At 40.1% G+C, this 14,941-nt stretch overlaps 1 long non-coding RNA gene across 2 annotated transcripts; it reads right to left on the bottom strand.

The window, feature by feature from the left end:
- Positions 1–838: 838 nt before the first annotated feature.
- LOC125156120 (uncharacterized) lies at positions 839–14,633 on the bottom strand. 2 transcript variants are annotated; one of them, XR_007148481.1, is made up of 4 exons: positions 14,507–14,633; positions 10,170–10,230; positions 9,937–10,079; positions 839–900 (listed from the first exon to the last, which is right to left on the bottom strand). It is a non-coding gene; the product is annotated as an uncharacterized LOC125156120 (long non-coding RNA). The 2 variants fall into 2 exon arrangements; XR_007148480.1 differs by lacking the exon at positions 839–900 and having other exon boundaries at positions 8,940–10,079.
- Positions 14,634–14,941: the final 308 nt, after the last annotated feature.

Raw genomic sequence — 14,941 nt, 5'->3', positions numbered from 1 at the left:
GGGCTCCTTGGGCTGAAGCTTTTTTTCTTTCTTTCTTTCTTTCTTTCTTTTTTTTTTTTTTTTTTTTTTATCAGAATGTTCTGTTCGATGCCATTTATCCTTGATGATAGAAAATTGCGCTGTTGCCAGGACGCTGCTGCTGCCGCTGAAATAGAGGGCAGGAGCCACATTTCCATTTTCCGGCTTGAAAGCTATTCAAATGAATTTGTGGAGAGGTGGGGGGAACGTCTAGCGATAAACAAATGAGAATAAATCGAGTTCCCCTTTCCATTCTTTCCTTTAAATGGGTACTCTTCATTTCCGATATAAAGATTTTTGTTCATCAGTGTTTAGGAATACCTGGGAGATAGTGTGAGCCAACGTATAATTTATTTTGATGTTCTTAAAGTGACTAACCACGTAAACATTTAAAAGGGATGCATGTCTAAACATATATAAAGTATAAGAACTATACATACATAGATCCCGTACATACATACCTTCACACAATTCCAAAATACAATGAAAGATCAACTCTTCAGCAGAGTTTCAATCGAATACAATTTGCAAGCAATGCTGGCTGTTGGTAGTTGTGGACTTCTTGCTAGTTGTGTATATGCAAGGATTGTTAGATGGGATCATTTTTTAAAGCCCTCCCCATATTATATATTTCAGAATGCTATGTAATTTTATTACTCTGTGGGTCTTAACTGATTTAAACACCCTCCCCTCCAAAAAAAAAAAAAAAAACAACTGATGAAAGTCACCCTTTGTTATGTGCTTCTTTCAAGTTAATTTTCCAAATTTACCTTTAAAGTTTTCTAAGCAAATACAAGTCAAAAGAGTTGGTAAACCTTACTTGTAACGATGTGAAGAGAGGCTGAAACCTGCACTTCCCTCCCTTAGAATTTCGATTTGCTGCTGGATTAAAAAGATCACATATTAATAGGAACTTAAGGAATCATGCCCAAAACATGAAGTTTTAAAAATGAGAGCTTAAAAAAATACAACCCATGAGAATATATACATACATATTAGCAATGTCTTGGCAGAAACTGTAAAACTTACAGGGCTCCCACTGCGCTTTAGTAAGTAACTTCTACTAAATTCTAACTCCTATATTTTGCAAAGTCAGACACCGACGGTTAGAAATTTTTCAGCAATATAAAGTCCTTTAAAATACAGCGACTAATTGTACTTGAGTTTTCAGGTGGTCCTTTAAACTTCGGGAAAAAACACCCTGCAATATTTTAAAACTTAACATTTTTAAAATGAATTGTGGGTCTCTAACTACTATCCTTTTTAGCTACAGGATGGTTTCCGAGTGATAGGCCACCGCTGTGCAAACCAGGGCTGCAGAAAGAATAATAGTGTAAAAATAGGGAATGAGAGGGGGAGGGTGGCTGGGCTGATACTGATGTTGGGAGCTTTTCCAACAGAATTTTCGGGCTGAGTCCCTCAGCCAGCCAAGATTCCTAGTTACCGATTCCGGAATAATCCCTGTTCAACGGAAATTTCCTTGTTAACATATTAGCATGATAATGAGAAAACAATTATCAACACCGCCAGCTGTAGCTAAATAAAGCAAGGACAGTCCAGTTTGCTAGTGTTTGTTGTGATTAAAACAACTGGAGGTGAGCGTAGCGTGTTTAGGCACTGAGAGAGATTCCTCCTCCCTTATCTTGGCCCTGGGAATTGTATTCCGGACAAAAAGCTTCACCAGCGGGCTGCTTATCCAGTTGAGGCAATTCACCGGGTTCCTTGTTGAATTACCTCTCCAGGTGGGAGCTCGGGGCAGGCAGCGGGAGTCCGGCGCCGCCAGGACGCAGAAGCGAAAGTTTGAGCTCTCGGGCGGGGCTGCGAGGACTGCAGCAGAGGAGACCCCTGGCCTCGCACTCCTGGCCCTGGAGACAGCCTGACTCCAAGCTCCCCGCCGCTCCGCAGGGGACAGGCGTATTGGACGTTACGCAAAAGGAGGTGGAACCTCCATGGGTGCCAGGGCGGGGATACGCGTGGGAAGGCCCCTGGGTCCCCGCCTTTGGGTCCTATCTAGACCTTTATCCCCAGCGTGTCATGAGGTGTCTTCTTCTTGCGCCACTTTTTGGGCTTTGGCCACGTAGCCTCCAGCTGGGTTTGGAGAGACTTGGTGAAAGGGGAAAAAATGGTCTTCGAGCACTAACCTAAAGGAACTTGGAAGCGCGAACAAGACGAAGGTGCTCGCAGGAAAAACCAGGGCTTAGCTTAGTAGTGAATGGGCTGTTGGAGTTGGGGACTTCTTGTTGTGCGAGTGTCTTTGTGTGGCTAGGCGTGCAGAGTTGCGGAGAAGGTGAGTTTGGGGTGGAATTACGTAAACCAAGAGTGGAGACCGTGGGGTCACATCCCTGACTGAGAGAACCTCCACCCCTACCCCCGCAATCCGGTTCTCCCCTGCTGTACCGAGTCCCTAAAAACTGCAGCGCCCTCTTCTAGGTAATGCAGCTGAAATCACAGTCAGGTTTGGCAGAGGGGGGCTTTCTCTACCCCTCCAAGAGGTGTATACATTAAGCAGTAAAAACGAGAGTGATTTTTCCTTCACCTTCGGAGATCCCAGGAATATAAGACTTGCCTTTTTTTTCTCAAGAAAACAACGAGCACCTCTGAAAGGCTGCAGAAACACTCTTTAGGGGTTCCGGCATCCAGGAATGTGACACGCGGTGGAAATACAAAAGCTCATTTTGATATTTTGGAAGATTTTCCCTTCTTTTAAATCCTCTGCATAAATGCCTGGTTGTAACGCGAAAGGGCTTTAGTGTGAAAACATGCAGGGTTTCATTCTCTTATGATGTGTACTAGCAGCTGCAAAACATTCCCAATGAGCTAGAAGGTCATTGTGGAGACTTATTAATATGACATTTAGTGCTGGCCTCATCAATTAGCCAAAAGCCTTGCCCCAGAAAATGAGAAAAGAGAAAGCAGAGGTGTTTAAAAATGCAAAGGACTTTAAACTCTGCATTGCTTCCCAAATCCCAAATAACTTTTCATAGTTATCCTTTGGACTGTTCACCCACCACATTCCTATTCTGTTTCCCCTGTGTTCCAGGGCTGCATCTCCACTTATTTCTGAAGTCTCCAGAGCTCTGAGATGTGCAGGGCAAACAGTAAAGAATCACATTAATCCTGCTTTGATCTCCAAAGGGAGATCGTAGCAAAAATGAGGTCACCACACAGATAGGCACTGCTGTGAAAAGGAGCCCCCTCCCCTTTCTCTCTCTCTTTCTTTTTTCTTTCCTTTGTGTGTGTGTGTTTCTATAAGATATCTTTCTTGGCTTCAGGACATCCACTGCTAGTTGGCAAACTGGAAAGTGTCAGTGTGAACTGTAACTTTTTATTTAAAAGCTCAAGGATTAAGCATCTTAAATGGAGCCATTTTTTTGTCTTACAGATCTAGATACTGGAGTGTATGTACTCCTCTTGTCTACCTGGTTATCTACATAAATACATTGGACCACTTTCCAAATGCATGCCCCAAACACAACCTCCACAGGAACTTAACTGCCTGAAAAAAAGTTATTATTTCCTCTGCCTTTCTTTACCCCTGCATCCTGTAGGCATAGAATAAGAGTAGTTAATCTGCTTAGATAATTTAAGACTTAAATATTAGAAGGACTATATTGACAATTTCAAAATTTGAGTGCTTTGGCTAAGCAAAGCTTAGGGGATGACAGATATGATAAAAGAACTGCCAAAAACTAGACTTTATTAAAACTAAAAAAAGTATGATGTTTTTGTGGCTTTGAAAGAAATGATTGTTATAGTGCTCACTCAATCCAAATGTGTCCCTAAACAAACAACTATAGGGTATTTTATTTTATACTACCTGATATTTATACACACAATACAGTATTTCACTCTGCTTGCATATGCACACACACATTCTAGTGCTTTTCAAACCACCTCCCATATATATAAATACAGTTAATCAGTTAGTATAGTTAGTATAGCTGAGCTACGTACTCAACACGAGTGATGTGTACATAATCATAAACATTTGTGCTATGTGCACATCCTTCCCCTCATTTCTCAATTTTTTGTCAGTGCATCAACATCATATAGCAAGAAGCTGCTTATGAAGCTGTAGCTGCTGTCCAGCTTTTTTCAGAACTTGTTGAATGGGAGGAATACCTGCAGATATCTGAATGTGTTTTTAAAAAATGCTATTCTGTTTTACATCATCCCTATTAGAGTTGATTTTCATTTAATCTCGGTGGGCCAGCCTCCATGGCAGCCCAATTCACACTGACACGGAGGCTACCCAAATGGTTCTTCTACACATAGGACAGAGTGCATTAAGCTGCTTTGCATCAAATATGTCCTTTTAAGGTGATTTTAGACAATCAGTTTGGGAACAGCTTGGAAGGTGGACTACCATGGAAAGAGAGCGATCAGGAAGGAAGAAAGCAAAGAGAGAAAGCAGGTGAAGGAAAAAAAAAAAAAAAAAAAAACCCTGAGTGATCACTTAGGCTGAGAAACCTTTTGTGGCCATAGATCCTATCCTGTGAATTGCTGAGGTTATTTTCAAACTCAGTGTCTGTTCTCACCTTAGTGGCCTCCCTTTTCCTTGATCCATTCCTCTAAATATGCTACCAGTAAGATCAGCTTCTGGAGAATTTGTAGTGGAAACTACCAAAGTATTTTTTATAGGATGCTGGGGATATTTTATCGGATATAGATACATAAAGCACAGTGTTAAGCGTCTTAGGAATCCTCATCTTGGTGATATTTAACTGCAGAACGTTATTGTCATGTTCCTATGAGGTGATTTGTGTGTTGTTACTTGTGACTTAACCTGCCTCTACAGTTTATTTTATAAACTAACTTTACACATATTTTCAAGTAAAACATATTTTCTCTCTAGAAAAGCAACAATGTTTGATACTTGTTGGTCCTTAATGATGGAAATAAGCATTACATCTTAATTAGCTTTAGTTTTGCTAAAAATTCTAATTTCTTCAATCTGCTCTTTTCCTTTCACCAGAATCCCAAGGGCCTAGTATGTCGTATGTGTGTAAGGAGAGGAGAGAATAGGCCTCCTTGTCTTTTTAATTAAAGTTTATGCAGCTTGTAGAAAGTAGTAATTTTCTAGAAAATTAGATCATTTTAGATCACTGTAGTTTTACTCTACTATTTTAACCATGGTTCTAAGCAAATCTTGCCCTTTAAAAACCTTCAATTATAAAGAAAGAATACTGAAGAAGTACTCTGAATTTAAATTATTCAGATTTAGCAATCTGACCCTACCTCCATGAGAGTAGTTATAAATGAAGTATTCTACCATGTATGCATGGCATGACAGCCCAAGTTGGTTTCTACACAGCATATCAGAGTGACCGACAGCAGTTCCCATCTCTGCTTGTTGGAAACAGTATTACTCTTACCTCTGTCCTAATTCTTTTTTTTTTTTTTTAATTTTTTTTCAACGTTTATTTATTTTTGGGACAGAGAGACAGAGCATGAACGGGGGAGGGGCAGAGAGAGAGGGAGACACAGAATCGGAAACAGGCTCCAGGCTCTGAGCCATCAGCCCAGAGCCTGACGTGGGGCTCGAACCCACGGACCGCGAGATCGTGACCTGGCTGAAGTCGGACGCTTAACCGACTGCGCCACCCAGGCGCCCCTACCTCTGTCCTAATTCTAGGGGTTATGATTCACATGCACAAAGGGACTTCTTAAGTCACTGTTCTTTTTCTCAAGTTGGAAGTCAGATTTTAACCAGAAAGCAATCAAGGTATTGGACTATAGGATTTAAAAAAAAAAAGGATTACTTTAAGTATATTCACCTAAGATTTTTAGAGGTCTCCTATTGCCTATAAAGCAAAGACAAACTCCATTTGGGGTTTGGGGCATTCCTGTGGAGGCTTAGAGCTTAGAGGTGAGGATCTTGGGTTCTCGAGTCAAACTGCTACATAATCTTGAGCAAATTATATTTCTTCTCTGAATCCTCACTTTTCTTTTTGTACAACTGGAATGACAATAGAACTGACTTACTTGGTAATGGTGGAATTAAATGAGATAAATGACTGTAAAATCCTTAGTAAGGTGCTTTGTGAAAAGTACTAGCTAATGCTTACCATTTACATTAATATAATGCTTAACAAGGCCTTTTGGTTTCTCCTTCTGCATCTCCTTCTGCTACTCCCTTATTCTAGAAAGCCCTCCCTGGCTCATTGTGCACGAGGCTATGTTCTCAGCTCTCCAGCTTTGCTCAAGTAATAACCCTCCAAAAGTCTTCTCTGATGCTTGAAATTAGGTGTCTGTCTTTATGACTACATAGCACCCACTGCTTATTTCTTTTATAGTATTTGTAGTTTTGTGGGTTTTTTGTCATTGTTGCTTTATTAACCTGTGTCTCCCTAAGTAGACAATAAGCTGTGGTGTAAGTGCCATGTAATATTTATCTTCCGTTTTCAGTGCTTATAACTGAACCTGATGGATAGTAAATACTTAATATATGTATGTTGGATGAATACTCAATCTTTCTGTTTTGTTTGCATTTATAACTAAGTTGTAGTTAGATGGATTCTTCTACATTTAGTTTACTTAGTGTGCCTCAAGGAGAGTACTCAAAGAGACCTATCGTTCCCATAAGTAACATTATGAAGAGTTTTGGTTGTGGGCTCTGTAATGAATTGTTGGTGTTTTCAAGACAAAATATCTTCAGCTAGCTTCTCAATTTAATTGAAGAGCTCATGAACAAGTTGGGTTTACCTGTGAAATCCTTAGACATTTGACCATACTATTCAATGTATGGCTTTTGTATATTCCTTGGATAGTGATTTAGATTATCTACATGATTATCTACATGAGTGTTCATAGTTAAGTTTCAACTATCACAATGTGCTGGACAACTGGCTTCCAATTAATCCAATTGTGCCATTGGTTTAAGGGACATATGTATATGTAAAAGTCATTAACAGAGATTGCATGGATCGTAAGTATCTTCAAAAGACCATTTAGGCTTATTTGACTAACATCTTGGGTTCATACAACTCTAGAACAGAAATACAGAGAAACCTTCATTACAGCAGGCTAATTTGAGGGAAGGTCATTATACACCATAATATGTCAGAATTAGAGAATACTGTGTGTAACCTACCATATAGAAAATATTTGCTCAGTTCATGATCTCACAGTTTGTGAGATCGAGCCCAATGTCAGGCTCTGACCTGACAGCATGGAACATGCTTGGGATTCTCTCCCTGTCTCTCTGTACACCACCCCCCCTTGCCTATGTGCTCTCTTTCTCTCTCTCTCTCTCAAAATACATAAATAAACATTAAAAAATATATTAGGAAATATTTACATAATCCAGGGACCAATATTCTGTAGCCAAGACCTTATAACTTGGGTCTGCTTTAATGAGTAGGCCAGGATTCTTTGTAATCGTTTCATTAATTGTCAGAAACAGTTATTACTGGAGTGTTTGAAAGCAGTTTGTTTTCTTAAGATTAATCACCCCCTGCAAAGCTCACTTAATTAGATTTATTAACTCTCTCACTTCCACCAAAGGAAAAGTTCAGTCAATTCCCCATCTTGGAATTACCAAATGTTTCAAAGGCTCAGGTCTAAATTAACTAGGTTTTCCTGGAACAACTTAATAAATATATGAGTTATGTGATAATAATGATGATTCCTACTGTTCTGTTCATGTAAACCATAATTGATTTTATAATTTTTCTCTCTCCCCCTTGAAAATAAAATGAAGCAATACAAAATTTAAAAATAAATTCATTTCATTGTGAGAACAATAGAATTTCCATTGATGATGAAGAAATACTATGCTCTTCAAACTAAAGAACAAAGTAAATATTTTAATTTGATTGCAGGTCGAATGAATGAGTCTCACAGAAGCTGCAAGAAAATCTTGGGAAAGGTCATGTGGTCTATTTTCTTGGACTCAGGCAGGGCACTCCTCTGCCATCACAGAGTCAACATTACTCAAAACCTAGTACAGCTCTAACCCTGCACTTACATGTTCCCATGAGGCATTTCATTTCCTGGCTCAGACAAAGGAGGTCAAAGAAAGGAAAGGAATGGAGAAACAGGAATTTGTATTTTGCAACTGGCATAAGACAATACAGAGTATGGGATCCTAAGATTAGGAAACTGTAGATAACTAGTCAGGGAAGTGGTAAAGTTTGCTGTGCAAATGGATCTTTGCATTTCTGCCACCTCTTTTGTGGCACTTCCCATTTATATGTGCCCCACATCTTTCCATGAAGGCTTTGAAGCGGCTTTAATAACTGACATGTAAAACAAAATGGATTATGTTACTCTTCTCTCTCTCACTTTAGATTCATGCTATGGAGTTGCTCACAGCAAGATATTTCTGCCAATGGAACTAATCTTTTACTAGTTTTATGATTAACAAAATGACATGCATAATAATCCCTTGCTTTCTTTTTCCTATGTAGATAATATTGGTCCAGGAAAAGACAGCCTTTTTCTTCCCTCTCAATATCAGAATCAATTTTTGTCACATAAATATGGCCTAAATAGTCCATCTATCAACCATATTTAAAAGATATTCAAACAAGAGTCTACAACTTCTCTTGGAAGCCTATTCCTTGTGGTTGCTGAAAGGATAGTGTGAAAACTTTTTATTGTTTTAGATTGGACCTCCCAAGCCTGACTGTGAATTTTTATGCCTGAGTACCTAAAATACTCCAAGAAAAACATAGCTCAAACCACCACATTTTGCTTGCTTTCAGGTTCAAACCCTATAAAACCACCACATTTTGTATGGTTTCCACACCAAACCATAAGCTGGCATGAGATTCCACTAGATGCTCTGTTCAGGTCTAATTGAGATGTTTACCAACCTTGACAACATTTTTGGCTAACTTGTCACTAATTTGGAATGCAGGTGAAGCAAGCTGAGTTCTCAGCAATAATTTCTTCATTTGGATCCCTTTACTTGGCAACCCTACCCCCAACCCCTGCCACCAACTAGAGGCACAGAGCCATTGCATTGTCTTGGGTCAGTCATTATTACTTCCTCTGTGACATTCTACTGATGCTTGCCTTGCCTTGGACCTTAGTCTTCCCTTCAAAACTTAGTTCTGCACTTTGAGGCTAATTGGATAAATCCACTTTTGCTAAGGTGCTAATAGGTTTAAAAATTCTCAGGGAATGCATAGGGCACTAGATTGTAAGGTCCTTGTGGGCAGGCATGGTCTCTTGCTGGCCATTTAGAGTTGCCAGATCAAATACAAGATTTTTATTTGCTAAATCTGGCAACCCTATGGCCATTGTATTTCCATCTTCTAAAAATCCCTGCACAGCAGGTGCTCAATAAATAATGGTTGACTGACTGAATGAAAGTAGTTGAGGGGTATATATCTTGGAATCTTTTGATTTGCTCCAAATTATATTGCATAGGGAGCTGGCTTACTGTGTAGGCTTGAAGCTGTTTTTATGATCTTAGGCTTCTGACTTTTTGATGGAAACTGAGGTGTGCCAGTTCTGCATTTTGTGTGACAATTGTTCTAGAAGGGCATCCTTCTTTGGAGGAGCCTGTGGCATAGAAAGGGGTGAGGAAGAGAATACCTGCTGTTAGATCCTAGTTCACTATGACAGAGCAGTCCCATCAATTGAGTTGGGAGGCCTTGAGAGAGAGGGGAAGAGTCTTGCTGTCTTTCTTTCCTTGCCAGATTGGGGATCTCCCTTGGTAATCACAAATATACAAATAGGAGCCTCCTGGTAGTTCACAGGTACGGGGAGGACAAGTAATAATAGTATTTTGGGCTGACTAGAATATTTTATAAATAGTCCTAATGCTCCCAAAGTCATCATCATGAGGATTCTTAAGGCCTCTGTGGATGGGGGAATACTGTCTCAACATGTTTATTTGATAATTATGTTAAATTATCAATTACATTTATTATTGAAACTGCTGTAAAATCATAAGGGTTCTCTTACTTTAAGAGCGAGGGGCCATTGGATACAAAGGCAGTGTTGACTTTTTCTTCCTTTATTGCATCTACTGGTTCTTCAGGAAGTTTCCAGAATATTCCCAGTACTTTATTATGCTTCTCCTTGGTGTTGGTCAGTCAGTATTTCTCCTAAAAATGTGGTTTGGAAAGTTAAGGAATTAGTGAGTAAAGTTCTTGCTCTTCAGGGACCTCCTGAATATATCAGATATTAGCTGTTACCTATTTATGTAGAGCTGCGACTAAAGCTCATGGCGGGTGTATCTTCCTGTATTAGCTGCTGCTGAAAGACAAGAGAAATACTTTAACTTTGACACAAGTCAACTCTGAGCCAGACTAAGCCTAGAATTCACATTTCCACCCACACATTCCCTCAAGTTCTGCTTCGTGAGTGGATTATCTCTGATGCTTGTTTATCTGATTTCTAGAATCTACTTCTGTCCTCAGGCACATTGTCAGATAGAGGAAAACTATGTGCTGTCTGGCTACTGAATTCTGTCCCTCTAACAAAACAAGGTCGAAATGACTTAAAATCTCATCCAGGAAGAGTGCTCTCAAAGGTGTAGAATTTTGGTTTCCTACACTTGATCATTAAAAATGTGGGTTTTGCAAATGAACAAACAAACAAAAGCAGAAACAGACCCATAAATACAGAGAACAAACTGGTGTTTGTCAGAGGGGAGGAGGTAGGAGATGGGCAAAATGGGCAAAGGGTAGTGGGGACACAGGCTTCCAGTTATGGAATGAGTAAGTCAGGGGGATGAAAGGCACAGCATAGGGAATATAGTCAATGTAATGTAATCGCGTTGTATGGTGACAGATGGTAATTATACTTGTGGTGAGTACAGCATCACATACAGAACTATGGAATCACTATGTTGTATACCTGAAACTAATGTAACATTTTGTGTCAACCATAGCTCAATAATAAAAACAAATAAGAAAAAGAAAATGATGGGACATTTTAAAAAACTGTGGGTGTTGGAGTCAAATCTACCTGGCATGGAATCTTGGATCGGGTTCTTCAGTGGCTTGAATCAAGTTCTCTACTCTTCTAAATTCTAGTTTCCCAGTATGGAAAGGAGAGATAATTATAGTATCTACTGCATAGGATTATTAGAATTAAATGATCTATTACATGGAGAGTCTAGCCCATACATAGCAAGCGCTCAACAAATGACAGCCATTATTGTTCAGAGTCTGGAAGAGAAGATTTTCTTTTTAAACAGAATCTCATAATGTTTCTGTTCAACAAACACATCTGTGTGGCCTGGATTCTGGTTGTGGGCCATGATAGAAACTGTGGCAGTAATGTCCCTGCACCTGGTTGGCCACATTCCTGGCTCCTCCCCTGAATGTCCAGCTTCTGGTTTAACTGGAAGTTAGGATGCAGGGCCGGGACACCCTTGCACCCTGTTTCATAGCCACAACTAGAGCCCAGCAGGAAGGTGGGTGGGTGCTGGTGCCAACCCCAATTGCTTCTGAAATTGCTGGCTGCTTCTCTGTACCTAACTTTTACGGGTTGGGTGTTTTGGGGACAGTACATTCCCAGTGCTGTAGAGGAGGTGGCTGAGCCCACTGCCTGAGGCTGTGCTGGGCTTCTGGCCCTGCCCCCAAACTTCCAAGTGCTCTTCTGGCTCAACCAGAAGTTCAGGTGTGGGGTGGCCTGGGAGAGTGGGTGGGGTGCAGTGGAAAATACTTGAGCAATGAATCTAGAGGCCCTGGGGAAGTGTTTTTGGTTTTGTTTTGGTTTTTGGTTTTTGGCTTCTAAGTGGGATTTTACTTTATGCCATTTGTCCCTTCTACTTCTTCTGGGCTTCCCAAGGGTTTCCATCCCACCAGGAGTGTAAAGGCCACTGCAGGTGAGTTGTGAAAAGAGAGATTAGAAGAAGAAGGAAAAAGTTGAGATGGTTCCTCCCTTTAGCAGAGTCTCTTCTGGCATCTCTTGACGTTGTCTCTCTTCCTAGCATTTTTGATCTTTTTAGTCTTTCTAGAATGGTCGTTCACTTCTGGTTGTCCACAGAAATAGAACCTGAGGTTAAAACACTGAGAGAACCTCACAATTCTTCTTTTTTCATCTTTGTTCACCTTTCCCATCCTATCTTCCATTCTCTTTAGTATTCTTCTTTCTTAGAAAATAGGTCCAGGGAGCTTTTCAGAAGAACAGCAGGAAAAAACAAACAAAACAAAACAGAGGGAAACTAGGCAATAAAGTAAGGAAGATGGAGAGGAGGAGGAAGGGGGGGCGGTGACCCCCTCAATCCCAAGTTAACAGGAAATGGTCCTGAGTTAATAGAGAGCTGGCAAGGCTTCCTGTCTTACTTAAACTACAGAAAGGAATTGGCTGAAATTTGATAAAATTGGAAAATCCAAGGGGGAAAACCCTCCACAAGAGTAGTGATGATATTAAACCACTCAACATGTTAAGGAAGTCTGGCTATACGCCTGCAGATGACTTATCCAGATAGACTAAGAGGATTAAATTATCTCTTGATATTGGACTGTATGTGTATGTGTGTGTGCGTGTGTGTGCGTGTGTGTGCGTGTGTGTGAGTGTGTGTGTGTGTGTGTGTGTGTGGTGATAGCTACGTGTATTTTAAATATAAGGTAAGAATTACCTATAAGCTTGTTAGAATGGGCTTTATTTTTTATTAAGCATAAATTTAGTTCACATTTATTCGTTTGTTTATTTATTTACCAGCATATTCAAAACACACAACAATTCCGGTAGCATCAGAGCAAAATAAAAAGATGACTCCTCTATTCATGGAAGACTTAAATAGGAAGCCACCAAAATATGATAAAGCTAACTAACTTTAATCATAATGAGTGTACGGGGAATACGGAAAGGTAATAAAAAGAGTACAAACTTCCAGCTGTAAGACTAGTGAGATCTGAGGATCTAATGTATAACATGGTGATGGTAGTTGATAACACTGTATTGTATAATTAAGCATATAAATTATCACCAAAAAAGAAGATCAATACGTGAAGTGATGGATGTGTTAACTAACTAGGTCAGGGATCCTTTCACAATATACAAACCACCATGATGTATACTGTAAATATCTTACAATTTTGCTTTGTCATTTATATGTCAATAAAGTTAAAAAACTATTAAGAAGAGTAAATGTTTTCCTTTCACAGGATTATATTACTGATATGGATTTGTATAATAAACTTTCTAAATGCTACTGCAATGGGGGCGCCTGGGTGGCGCAGTCGGTTAAGCGTCCGACTTCAGCCAGGTCACGATCTCGCGGTCCGGGAGTTTGAGCCCCGCGTCAGGCTCTGGGCTGATGGCTCAGAGCCTGGAGCCTGTTTCCGATTCTGTGTCTCCCTCTCTCTCTGCCCCTCCCCCGTTCATGCTCTGTCTCTCTCTGTCCCAAAAATAAATAAACGTTAAAAAAAAATTAAAAAAAAAAATAAATGCTACTGCAATGGTAAAAGACCCTGCTTGGAAAGAATCCTAGGTGTCTCATTTCCCCAGCAGAAGGGCAGCAGCTCGTAGCCAGGAAGTGGCCATGTTTATCTTTGTGCCTCTCATGCTGGGACAGGGCTGGGCACATATCAGTGTTTCTTGAGCTAAACCAAACTGGGGGAGAATAGTGAAGGGGAAATTCTGAGGAAAAGTGATTTAATTGTTTGCTTATTTTAGCATCCTTATTGTCTGGGTGGTAATTGGATTTAGAAACCCACTCCCATTTTTCTCCTGACATTGAACTCCCAGAATATTCTAATTAAAACAACTTTTTTTTTGGTCCCCATTTATTGAGCACTTCTTACGTGTGAGGCTTTTAAATATCCTGGGTGCTCAGTCCTCATCACAGGTGATACCACTTAACACTTACACAGGCCAGAGATGTGGGGATCCTGACTGTTGTACACAGCATCCTGCTCGTTGCCAGGACTCAATACAACTTAAACAATAGCAGCAACAGCTGTGAGAAGAATCCAAGGACCAATTTGTTGGAATAAAGCAGAACAAGACTTTACCATATGGTAGATATATCTCAGATGGGTTTATTAGATGTAGGATGATTTTTCTTGTAGCCTAAGGGCTTTCTGGAGGGAAACTGAAATCTTTTCACTATGCCCACATCATTGCCAGATGTGGATATAGTGAAATAGACCTTATTCTGTGTGTGTGTGTGTGTGTGTGTGTGTGTGTGTTTGTGCACGTGCACATATGTGCGTGTGCAAAAGTAGCAAATTCTGATTCCCATAACAAGTTTCAGTTATCTCACTTTCACTTTCTTATGCAAAAATTTCTTCTTGAGACTTTCAAATGTGCAGCAGGACTCTGTCCCTGCTCCATCAGAATATGTTATGGGTCATAATCATGTTCACCAAAATGTAAAACTAGAGGCAGTAAAAGAATGATAAAACATGGCAATTTCATAAAGGGCTTTGTTAGTCTTGTATTCTAACAGGATGTATTGGAGTGCTCCACCAAAAGTTAAAAATTCATCGTGATTACTGATACCATTAATCAGAATTTGCCATGTGAACAGCTCAGAGCTCTGTTGTATTAAGCTGTCATGTGGTTGCAATCATACCTTTCTAACTGCCATCAGAGGTAACTGTCAGCAACACCATGTCTTCTCTCCAGTCTATTGCGGCTCCAGGTCCCCAGGGTTCCATCCTGAGTCCAAGGTGATTTGTACGGTACGCTAATGACCTGCTGATTGTCTGCACAAAAGCGTAATTGTACACTGTTCAGGCAACACTGTGATTCTACACAAAAGCAAAGGACTGTCTGGTGTCAAAATAATACCATAGTCTAACTTTGATAAAGGTTTTTTAACTGACTACAAGGTACTATTTGGTGCTAAAGCATGTGGCAGAAATAATGTTTATTCAAATAACTAACAAGTTGCCAGCAGGGGGACATTTCAGGAGTGTGTGTGTGTGTGTGTGTGTGTGTGTGCGCGCGTGCACAGGATGCTGTTTGATAGCTGTTTCTGTTCAGATTTTTGTTCTAATTTTGAAAG

This window comes from Prionailurus viverrinus, chromosome A2, assembly GCF_022837055.1.
Source record: "Prionailurus viverrinus isolate Anna chromosome A2, UM_Priviv_1.0, whole genome shotgun sequence".
Lineage (NCBI taxonomy): Eukaryota > Metazoa > Chordata > Mammalia > Carnivora > Felidae > Prionailurus > Prionailurus viverrinus.
This window is presented reverse-complemented; position numbering and strand designations above follow the sequence as displayed.